The sequence below is a fragment of the Anopheles gambiae genome (assembly GCF_943734735.2).
Source record: "Anopheles gambiae chromosome X unlocalized genomic scaffold, idAnoGambNW_F1_1 X_unloc_129, whole genome shotgun sequence".
NCBI classification, from domain to species: domain Eukaryota; kingdom Metazoa; phylum Arthropoda; class Insecta; order Diptera; family Culicidae; genus Anopheles; species Anopheles gambiae.
Window position 1 is genome coordinate 15,001 of NW_026902586.1, and position 10,535 is coordinate 25,535.

The following is a 10,535-nucleotide window of genomic DNA, read 5'->3' on the forward strand; positions in this document are numbered from 1 at the left end:
CGAGTTTCAGATTTCTGGGACTTAGCGTATTTTTCAAAATTGATTATGCAAATTGAAGTACAAATGGGGCATTAGCTAGGCGTTGCCCAGTAGCTTTTGCGCCACATGGAGGAAGTAGTCGAGTTCAAATTTCTGGGACGTAGCGTAGTTTTCAATCATAAATAAACCGAATCAAACATAAAAATCTAATGAAACTTACACCACGTCCCTAGGTTATGCACAAAACGTAACGATAAAGTGCCGGCCAGGTTAGAGGTGCACCAAAATTGTGTACCGATTAGGAAAAGTACTCTATGTTCCTATGACTTGGGTGAAAAGTGTTGATTAACTGCTGGTTAGGATAGGACAGTTGCTTATCGTACACATCGCAAACGAACACCCCTTAGTGGAGCAGTAGCAGAAGTCGATGGAACAAAGCGAATGCATTACAAACTGATCAAGTAAAATAAGGAACGCTACGATACTAGGACTTCTTTCCAAGAATGGTGTCCGCGACGGAGGGCAAGCGTCCTTCCCAGGTTTCCCTAGTAAACCTTGTATGGTAAACATACCCAAGCGTGTCCGTAAGCACGCAACGATAGTCACGAACGAGCACATACCTAGGGAAAGTACTCTACGTACTAGGACTTCTGTCCAAGAATGGTGTCCGCGACGGTCGGGCACTGTGGACGCAATTACCAAATCCTAGAATCGTACAAGCAGTGTGTACAAACATAAACATTAACGCGTTCGCTCGGGCTGCGCCGTCCGTGTTGAACACAAATGGTGGGTGATTATATGAGTGGATAGACAAAAACATGCGTGGCGAAGACAGTTTTTCTGCACGATGTGCACATAGCTCATTTCGTCGTCCCGGGCTAATGGAACAACACAAAAATATCGAGTATCTTTCTAGGTTTCTGTTATAAAAGGACAGGCCAAAAGGTGACCGGTTGAGATAAGCATTTTAAGCATACAAGCACTTAATTGCAACTTTTGATACAAAAAACTAAGAACGTACACGTAGATTGTATCAACATGGACATCCATGATCGCGTACGCCCGGGCTGCGCCCTCCGTGTTGTACTTTCCCTGATTGGTACACAATTTTGGTGCAAGTGTACCAACATGGACATCTATGAACGCGTACGCTCGAGCTGCACCCTCCGTCTTGTACTTTCCCCTGATCGGTACACAGTTTTGGTGCACGGCTATCCCGACCGGCAACTTGTACCAACATCGACATCCATGAACGCGTACGTAGCGTACTTTCCCTGATCGGTACACAATGTTGGTGCACGGCATAGGAAATGGGCTTAAAATGGTCAAACTCAATCCATTTCCACTAAAGATAGTCAATAACAGCTGTGCCGATGAAGTAGGGCACGATGCAAGTCAATGTTATTTAATGAATTACATGTTCAACCATACATTTTAGTACAAAATTGCTCGGTCAGACCTACAAAGTGCTATATCTCGAATACTAAACGTCGCAGATGGGTGTCGTAGAACAATTTTTAAGTTCGTCTAATGATTCTACATCCGATTCTGGATAGTGGTTTTTCGACCAAACATTTTGTGACACCCCGAACCTAGGGGCAGCTCCCTAGCTTTTTTCAAAAATGTGCACCGAACGGGCCAGAGAGCTCGAGTAGTCGAAAATTTTTTTTTTTGCTAAAACCCCTCAAAACGTGTCAGGAACGCACCCTAGATGATGAAAAGTGCAACCAGAATGTCAATCGACAACATGCCCGGGGGTACAAATTTGCTATACGCGTCCCTAGGTAGGGTACTTTTTCATACAAACATCAACGTGTACGGTGCACAAAGTGCGCGGAACAAAAATTGCTCGGTCAGACCTAGGACGGGCCATAACTCGAATACTAAACGTCGCAGATGGGTGTCGTAGAACAATTTTAAGTTCGTCTAATGATTCTACATCCGATTCTGGATAGTGGTTTTTCGACCACTTTTACAACATTTTGTGACACCCCGAACCTAGGGGCAGCTCCCTAGCTTTTTTCAAAAATGTGCACCGAACGGGCCAGAGAGCTCGAGTAGTCGAAAATTTTTTTTTTGCTAAAACCCTCAAAACGTGTCAGGAACGCACCCTAGATGATGAAAAGTGCAACCAGAATGTCAATCGACAACATGCCGGGGGTACAAATTTGCTCTCCGCGTCCCTAGGTAGGGTACTTTTTCATACAAACATCAAAGTGTACGGTGCACAAAGTGCGCGGAACAAAAATTGCTCGGTCAGACCTGGTACGGGCCATAACTCGAATACTAAACGTCGCAGCTGGGTGTCGTAGAACAATTTTAAGTTCGTCTAATGATTCTACATCCGATTCTGGATAGTGGTTTTTCGACCACTTTTCAACATTTTGTGACACCCCGAACCTAGGGGCAGCTCCCTAGCTTTTTTCAAAAATGTGCACCGAACGGGCCCAGAGAGCTCGAGTAGTCGAAAATTTTTTTTTTTGCTAAAACCCCTCAAAACGTGTCAGGAACGCACCCTAGATGATGAAAAGTGCAACCAGAATGTCAATCGACAACATGCCCGGGGGTACAAATTTGCTATACGCGTCCCTAGGTAGGGTACTTTTTCATACAAACATCAACGTGTACGGTGCACAAAGTGCGCGGAACAAAAATTGCTCGGTCAGACCTAGGACGGGCCATAACTCGAATACTAAACGTCGCAGATGGGTGTCGTAGAACAATTTTAAGTTCGTCTAATGATTCTACATCCGATTCTGGATAGTGGTTTTTCGACCACTTTTCAACATTTTGTGACACCCCGAACCTAGGGGCAGCTCCCTAGCTTTTTTCAAAAATGTGCACCGAACGGGCCAGAGAGCTCGAGTAGTCGAAATTTTTTTTTTTTGCTAAAACCCCTCAAAACGTGTCAGGAACGCACCCTAGATGATGAAAAGTGCAACCAGAATGTCAATCGACAACATGCCCGGGGGTACAAATTTGCTATACGCGTCCCTAGGTAGGGTACTTTTTCATACAAACATCAACGTGTACGGTGCACAAAGTGCGCGGAACAAAAATTGCTCGGTCAGACCTAGGACGGGCCATAACTCGAATACTAAACGTCGCAGATGGGGTGTCGTAGAACAATTTTAAGTTCGTCTAATGATTCTACATCCGATTCTGGATAGTGGTTTTTCGACCACTTTTCAACATTTTGTGACACCCCGAACCTAGGGGCAGCTCCCTAGCTTTTTTCAAAAATGTGCACCGAACGGGCCAGAGAGCTCGAGTAGTCGAAAATTTTTTTTTTTGCTAAAACCCTCAAAACGTGTCAGGAACGCACCCTAGATGATGAAAAGTGCAACCAGAATGTCAATCGACAACATGCCCGGGGGTACAAATTTGCTCTACGCGTCCCTAGGTAGGGTACTTTTTCATACAAACATCAAAGTGTACGGTGCACCAAAGTGCGCGGAACCAAAAAATTGCTCGGTCAGAACCTAGGACGGGCCATAACTCGAATACTAAACGTCGCAGATGGGTGTCGTAGAACAATTTTAAGTTCGTCTAATGATTCTACATCCGATTCTGGATAGTGGTTTTTTCGACCACTTTTCAACATTTTGTGACACCCCGAACCTAGGGGCAGCTCCCTAGCTTTTTTCAAAAATGTGCACCGAACGGGCCAGAGAGCTCGAGTAGTCGAAAATTTTTTTTTTTGCTAAAACCCCTCAAAACGTGTCAGGAACGCACCCTAGATGATGAAAAGTGCAACCAGAATGTCAATCGACAACATGCCCGGGGGTACAAATTTGCTCTACGCGTCCCTAGGTAGGGTACTTTTTCATACAAACATCAACGTGTACGGTGCACAAAGTGCGCGGAACAAAAATTGCTCGGTCAGACCTACAAAGTGTTATATATCTCGAATACTAAACGTCGCAGATGGGTGTCGTAGAACAATTTTAAGTTCGTCTAACGATTCTACATCCGATTCTGGATAGTGGTTTTTCGACCACTTTTCAACATTTGTGACACCCCGAACCTAGGGGCAGCTCCCTAGCTTTTTTCAAAAATGTGCACCGAACGGGCCAGAGAGCTCAAGTAATCGAAAATTTTTTTTTTTGCTAAACCCCTCAAAACGTGTAGAAAACTGATTTTAGATGATGTCGAAGCAAAGAATACGATGCTAGGAACTAGGGGCGCAGATGGTGTGAGCGAAGCGAAAATAATACCGAGAACTCTGTATTTGCTTTGTAAAAACAAAGGACAATTGTCTGCGCTAAGGCACGTGCGCGCTTTTGGTGGCCGATCGGCCTTTCTTAGAATTTCATAGGTTAAGCGACAAACCACAGAAGTTTGCTATCATGAGCGTATGAAATAAAAGGGCAGTCCATCTTTAGCACTCGACGCGATCGGTCAAAATAAAAGAATTTTCACAGCAGTCCAAGTTTTAATGTTTAAATTCAAAACATTTTTTGGTCCTTCGAACCGGATTCGAACATTTGGTTACTCGAAACGAATTCCAACAGCAGTTTTGCTTAGTTCGATTCGAAACCTAATGCTAGCTACAATCACTATCCGCGAACGTGATTGTGCACAGTGAAAGTGTTGATGAACAATAAGAACAATGTCAGTGGAACGCACGCCGGTAAAAGTTGCCGATCTAGTGGGCGACCAAGAAAAAAGTGACACACCAGGTGAACAATTGCCGTCGACGTCTAAGATGGATCTCTCTGACCCGTTCAAAGGTTTCGGAACGGGAAAAAGTGACATGTTGGAACATGAAAAGGCTTCCAGAGTTGCGCGATCATCTCGATCGAAAGATGAACCGACTGGATACCATTCTAAGCGATGCGGATCTGGAAATTTCCCAGCTTAACGAATGTGCGGACCGACTTGCGGCGGTGCAGTCGGAATACGAGAAAGTGCATGTGAGCATTTTAGAAGTGTCGGACACAATCGAAGAAGAGGAAGAAATTTATGCACGCCTTCGAGACGAAGTTGTATAAATTAATGCGAAACGCAAAGCAGCGAATCGCAGCTGCTACAGTGAAAGAAGTGTTACCTTCTAACGTTTCGAAGCAAACATCGCGAGTGAAGCTACCGGAAATCAAATTACCGAAATTTGACGGTTCTTTGCAAAATTGGACGACGTTTTCGTGATAATTTCAAAACGCTGATAGATGCGGCGCCGGAGCTAAGTGAAGTGGACAAATTTACGTATTTGATTTCATGTCTAACGGAAGATGCAAAGCGCGTGATTGAAGTGATAGAAGTTACCACAGCGAATTACAGCGTTGCTTGGGATTTACTATGCACCAGATATGAGAACAAATATCTAATAGTGAAATCTCATGTGGACTCTATTTTTGCCATCTCTCCGATTAAAAAGGAATGTCCGGAATCTATCATGCGTCTGGTGGATGAATTTGAGCGAAATTTGAAAATGTTAGAAAAGCTTGGTGAACGGCCTGAAGGGTGGAGTACGTTGTTAGTGTTTCGCTTGTCATCGTGTTTGGATCCGGCTACTTTGCGACAGTGGGAAACATATAAGCGTTCGACTGAAGTTCCTACCTACGACGAGTTAGTGAAGTTTCTCCGAGATCATTGTAGAGTGTTACAATCTGTGGAATCAGTGAAATTAGATCCGTCGGACAAAACCTCATCACAGTTTCGACGCAAACCGGTCCAGAAGAACACAGCAGCGTATTCGACAGTGTCCTTAGGTGCAGCGGAAAAGTGTGTTTTTTGTCGTGACGTAAAACATTCTCCTTACAAGTGCGTTATGTTCCGAAACATGGCAGTGAATGATCGAAAGGATTTAGTGAAGAACAAGAAACTGTGTTTCAATTGTTTATCATTGGGGTCATACGGTTAAGGACTGTCCATCAGGTACATGCCCGTATTTGCCACAAGAAGCACCACACCATGTTACACGAACAATCGAATGCCATGCCAGTTCAGGAAGTATTGCAAACAGCAAACGATACCCGAATGCCAACCGGGTCCTTCCACTCCTGCTTCGTCTAATCCAGAAACTCCAGCTTCGTTAAATCATTGTTTTGTGAATGTGCCACCGGCTTCTAATCAGGTATCTTCAACGGTCTTGCTTCAAACGGCCGTGGTCAAGGTATGTGACTGCAACGGAACGCAGTATTGGGCGCGAGCTCTGCTCGACTCAGCATCACAATTGAATATTGTGACAGAACGACTAGTACAACGTCTTCGACTCCCTCGCATCAAGGAAGTACACTCGATCGGCGGTATTGGTGAGTCGAAAATCATGTCTTACTCATCGGTCATGGTGAGCATCAAGTCAAATTGCAGTTGCTTTTAGAACGACATCCAAATTTCATGTGCTCAGCCAAGTCACAAGAAATCTACCGGTAAGTGCAGTCGATCTAACAAGGCTAACCTTACCTCTAAACATCGAACTAGCAGACCCTAATTTCCATGAACCCGGACCAATCGACATGATAATCGGCATGGACCTGTATTATCTAATCTTGGAAGAGGGCCTTTTGAAAATGCAGTCAGGTGCATTGGCAGTACAAAAAAACTGTGCTAGGATGGGTCATAGCTGGAAGAGCCACCGTTTGCCAACCAAGTGAGCAAACATCAGTAGTGGCTCATGTGAGCAGCAACCTCGACGCACAGCTTAGACAATTTTGGGAACTTGAAGCATGCCAGACTAACAGCAAACTATCGGTGGAAGAAAGCAAATGTGAACAATATTTTGATAGACAACAAAACGTAACACCGCAGGTCGGTTTGTGGTTTCTCTACCAACACGCGACGACAAAATTGCCCAGCTGGGCGAATCCAAATCTATTGCTTTGCGCAGATTCCTAGCATTAGAAAGACGTTTAGAAACCAGACCACAACTTAAAGCAGAATATTCACAGTTTGTTTCAGGAATATATAAACTTAACCACATGGTACAAATAACAGAAAACACCACAGGACAAGTTAGCCCAAGCTATTACATGCCGCACCATTGTGTGCTTCGTCCCGATTAAACTACCACCAAGCTTCGGGTGGTGTTTGATGCGTCGTGCTCTTCCAGCAGTGGAGTCTCATTAAACGATTGTTTGATGGTAGGCCCAATCCTTCAAGACGATCTTATGTCTATCTTACTAAGATTTCGAATGCCAAAATTTGTACTCGTGGCTGACATTGAGAAAATGTACAGACAAATTTTTGGTAGCTGACGAAGACCGTCCCTTGCAACGAATTCTATGGCGAAATAACCAACCGATCCAATTTGTACATTTGAATTGAGCACAGTCACTTATGGTACTTCTTGCGCACCATACCTCGCAACTAAAACTCTACAACATCTAGCAAAACTAGAAGCAAATACTTACCCAGAGGCAACAAAGGTTTTAGCTAACGACTTTTACATGGACGACATGCTAACAGGAGTCAATAGTGTAGAGGAAGGGCAGAAACTCAGTGACCAATTATTGAATTTACTTCAATCTGCTGGTCTTTGTCTTCGTAAATGGACATCTAACTGCTCCGAACTACTAGAAAAAATTCCCGTTGATCTTCGGGGATGATCGAACTGTTTGTGATCTTGATTCGCCAACATCATGCATCAAAACATTGGGTCTGAAATGGCAACCAACAACCGACAATTTTCTCTTCGAAACACCTGAGTACAGCAATCATGACAATCCAGTTACGAAACGCATTGCTGTATCAGACTCGGCAAAACTTTTCGATCCTTTAGGATTGGTCGGTCCTGTGATAGTGGCAGCTAAAATGTATCTTCAAGAGCTTTGGCGCAATGAAACGTCTTGGGATGAACCTCTCAACCCACCACTACAGAAACAGTGGAGAGATTTTCGTAAAAATCTTGCAGAACTTAATAACATAAGTATCCAACGTTGGGTTCTTTCTCACACGCCTGTAAAACAAATACAGCTACACGGATTTTGCGATGCGTCTGAAAAGGCGTACGGCGCTTGTATTTACATCAGATCTGTATCCAGGCGATGATACAGTTACAGTGAATTTACTAACGGCTAAATCTAAAGTAGCTCCTCTGGCAACTTCGCGTAAACAAAAACGAGTTTGTTTACCTCGTTTAGAGCTATCAGCCGCATTACTCTTGGCACATCTGTATGAAAAGGTTTCCGGTGCCTTGAAAATTGAAATAGAACCATATTTTTGGTCGGATTCAAGTATTGTCCTACACTGGTTGGCAGCAAACCCATCGCGCTGGAAAACTTTCGTTGCGAATCGTGTATCGGAAATACAACATCTCACTGCAAATGGAAAATGGAATCACGTACCCGGTATAGAAAATCCAGCAGATATAATTTCTCGCGGAATGGATCCAGCACAGCTACAGCATGCCACATTATGGTGGAACGGCCCGAATTGGCTAAATGAAGAACCTCTGATTTTCCCTACAAAGGTTGCAAGTAAGGTTTGAACTACCTAAGGAAGATCTCGAAGAAAGAGTTACGTTAGCAGCTCATTCTATTGCACCGAGTTTCATTTTTAAACTGCGTTCGTCATTCGGCGATTTGAAAAGACTTGTAGCATGGATACTCAGATTTGCTCACAACGCAAAACTCAAAAATCGTGATCAACGACGATATACGCATCTGACCACTGAAGAACTAAACGATTCAATCAAGTGTCTCGTCCGTCTTGCACAACATGAATCATTTGCGGAAGATTTTAAAAATCTTGAAAAAAAATGGTTTCGTTGCAAACCATTCCAAATTGAAGTCGTTAAATCCATACATCGAAGCCGGCATACTGCGAGTAGGTGGCAGGCTACGTCATGCAGAAGTATCTAACGATCGACGACATCCTATGATACTTCCATCCAATCATCCCCTCACCGACATGATTGCAATGTTCGTTCATCTGAAAATGTTGCATGCCAGCCCTCAATTTCTGACCACGAGCCTGCGCGAAAGGTTTTGGCCTTTGCGAGTCAGAAATTTAGCCCGAAAGACAGTGCACTCATGTTTGCAATGTTTCCGCTGTCGACCAACATCGCTTCAACAAATTATGGGCGACTTACCAATGGAACGCGTGTCTCCAGCCTTACCATTCGTCCGCACTGGAGGTGGATCTATGCGGCCCGATAGCATACCGCTATCCCCATAGAAAATCGCAGCCGCTAAAAGGATACGTGGGTCATTTTTGTATGCATGGTCGTGAAAGCGGTGCACATCGATCTTGTTACAGACTTGACCACAGACGCCTTTATTGCGGCCCCTACGCAGATTTCATCGCGCGCAGAGGTAAGCCTTCATTAATTGAATGTGACAACGCTAAGAATTTTGTAGGCGCATCGAAAGAATTGGCTGTCCTAGCTCAGCAATTCAAGGATCAGGCATGGCAAGGCGACATAACTCGGAAGTGCAGCGATGAAGGCATCGAATTTAAGTTCATCCCCCCTCGTTCTCCGAATTTTGGGCGGCCTATGGGAGGCGGCTGTCAAATCCTTCAAAAATCATCTTAGGCCTACGATGGGAAACGCGTTGCTGACCTACGAGCAGCTCACCACGCTTCTAACGCAGATCGAGAGTTGCAGAATTCTCGACCGTTGACTCAACTATCAACCGATCCAGCTGATCTTGACCGTTTTGACGCCGGGACATTTCCTGATCCATCGTCCGCTTTCTGCCTTGCCGAACCATCCCTGGAAGCGGTTCCAATCAACCAGCTGAATCAATGGCAGGAAGTACAAGAATATCTTCGAAGGCTGTGGAAACGTTGGAGTACTGAGTATTTGTCCGGTCTACAACCACGGACAAAGTGGACCCGTCAACGCAACAACATCTCCGTCGGAACAATGGTGCTTGTGAAAGACGATGGTTTACCACCCCTGAAATGGTGTTATGGTAGAATAGTTGAGATTTTTCCGGGAAGTGATGGGAACATAAGAGTAGTTACCGTCAAAACGAAAGATGGTTTGTACAAGCGCGGAATATCAAAAATCTGTATTTTGCCTGTAACCGAAAACAATTCTGTTGAATTCAATAATTCAACCGGGGGGGAGTATGTCGAAGCAAAAGAATACGATGCTAGGAACTAGGGGCGCCAGATGGTGTGAGCGAAGGCGAAAATAATACCGAGAACTCTGTATTTGCTTTGTAAAAACAAAGGACAATTGTCCTGCGCTAAGGCACGTGCGCGCTTTTGGTGGCCGATCGGCCTTTCTTAGAATTTCATAGGTTAAGCGACAAACCACAGAAGTTTGCTATCATGAGCGTATGAAATAAAAGGGCAGTCCATCTTTAGCACTCGACGCGATCGGTCAAAATAAAAGAATTTTCACAGCAGTCCAAGTTTTTAATGTTTAAATTCAAAACAGATGATAAAAAGTGCAACCAGAACGTCAAACGACAACTTTGTTGGGGGTACCCTTTTTACTCTACGGGCCACTAGCTTAGGCGCGCCAACAGCGCTTTCCTCTCGGGTTCCCATTTTTTTGCCCTCCTGGGATTATGATCATTTACTCATTGCCTACTATAGGGAAGGTACCTTGCTTCGAGGTCAAAAATGAAGATTTCACCAAATCGTAGTTTTAACCTCTATTT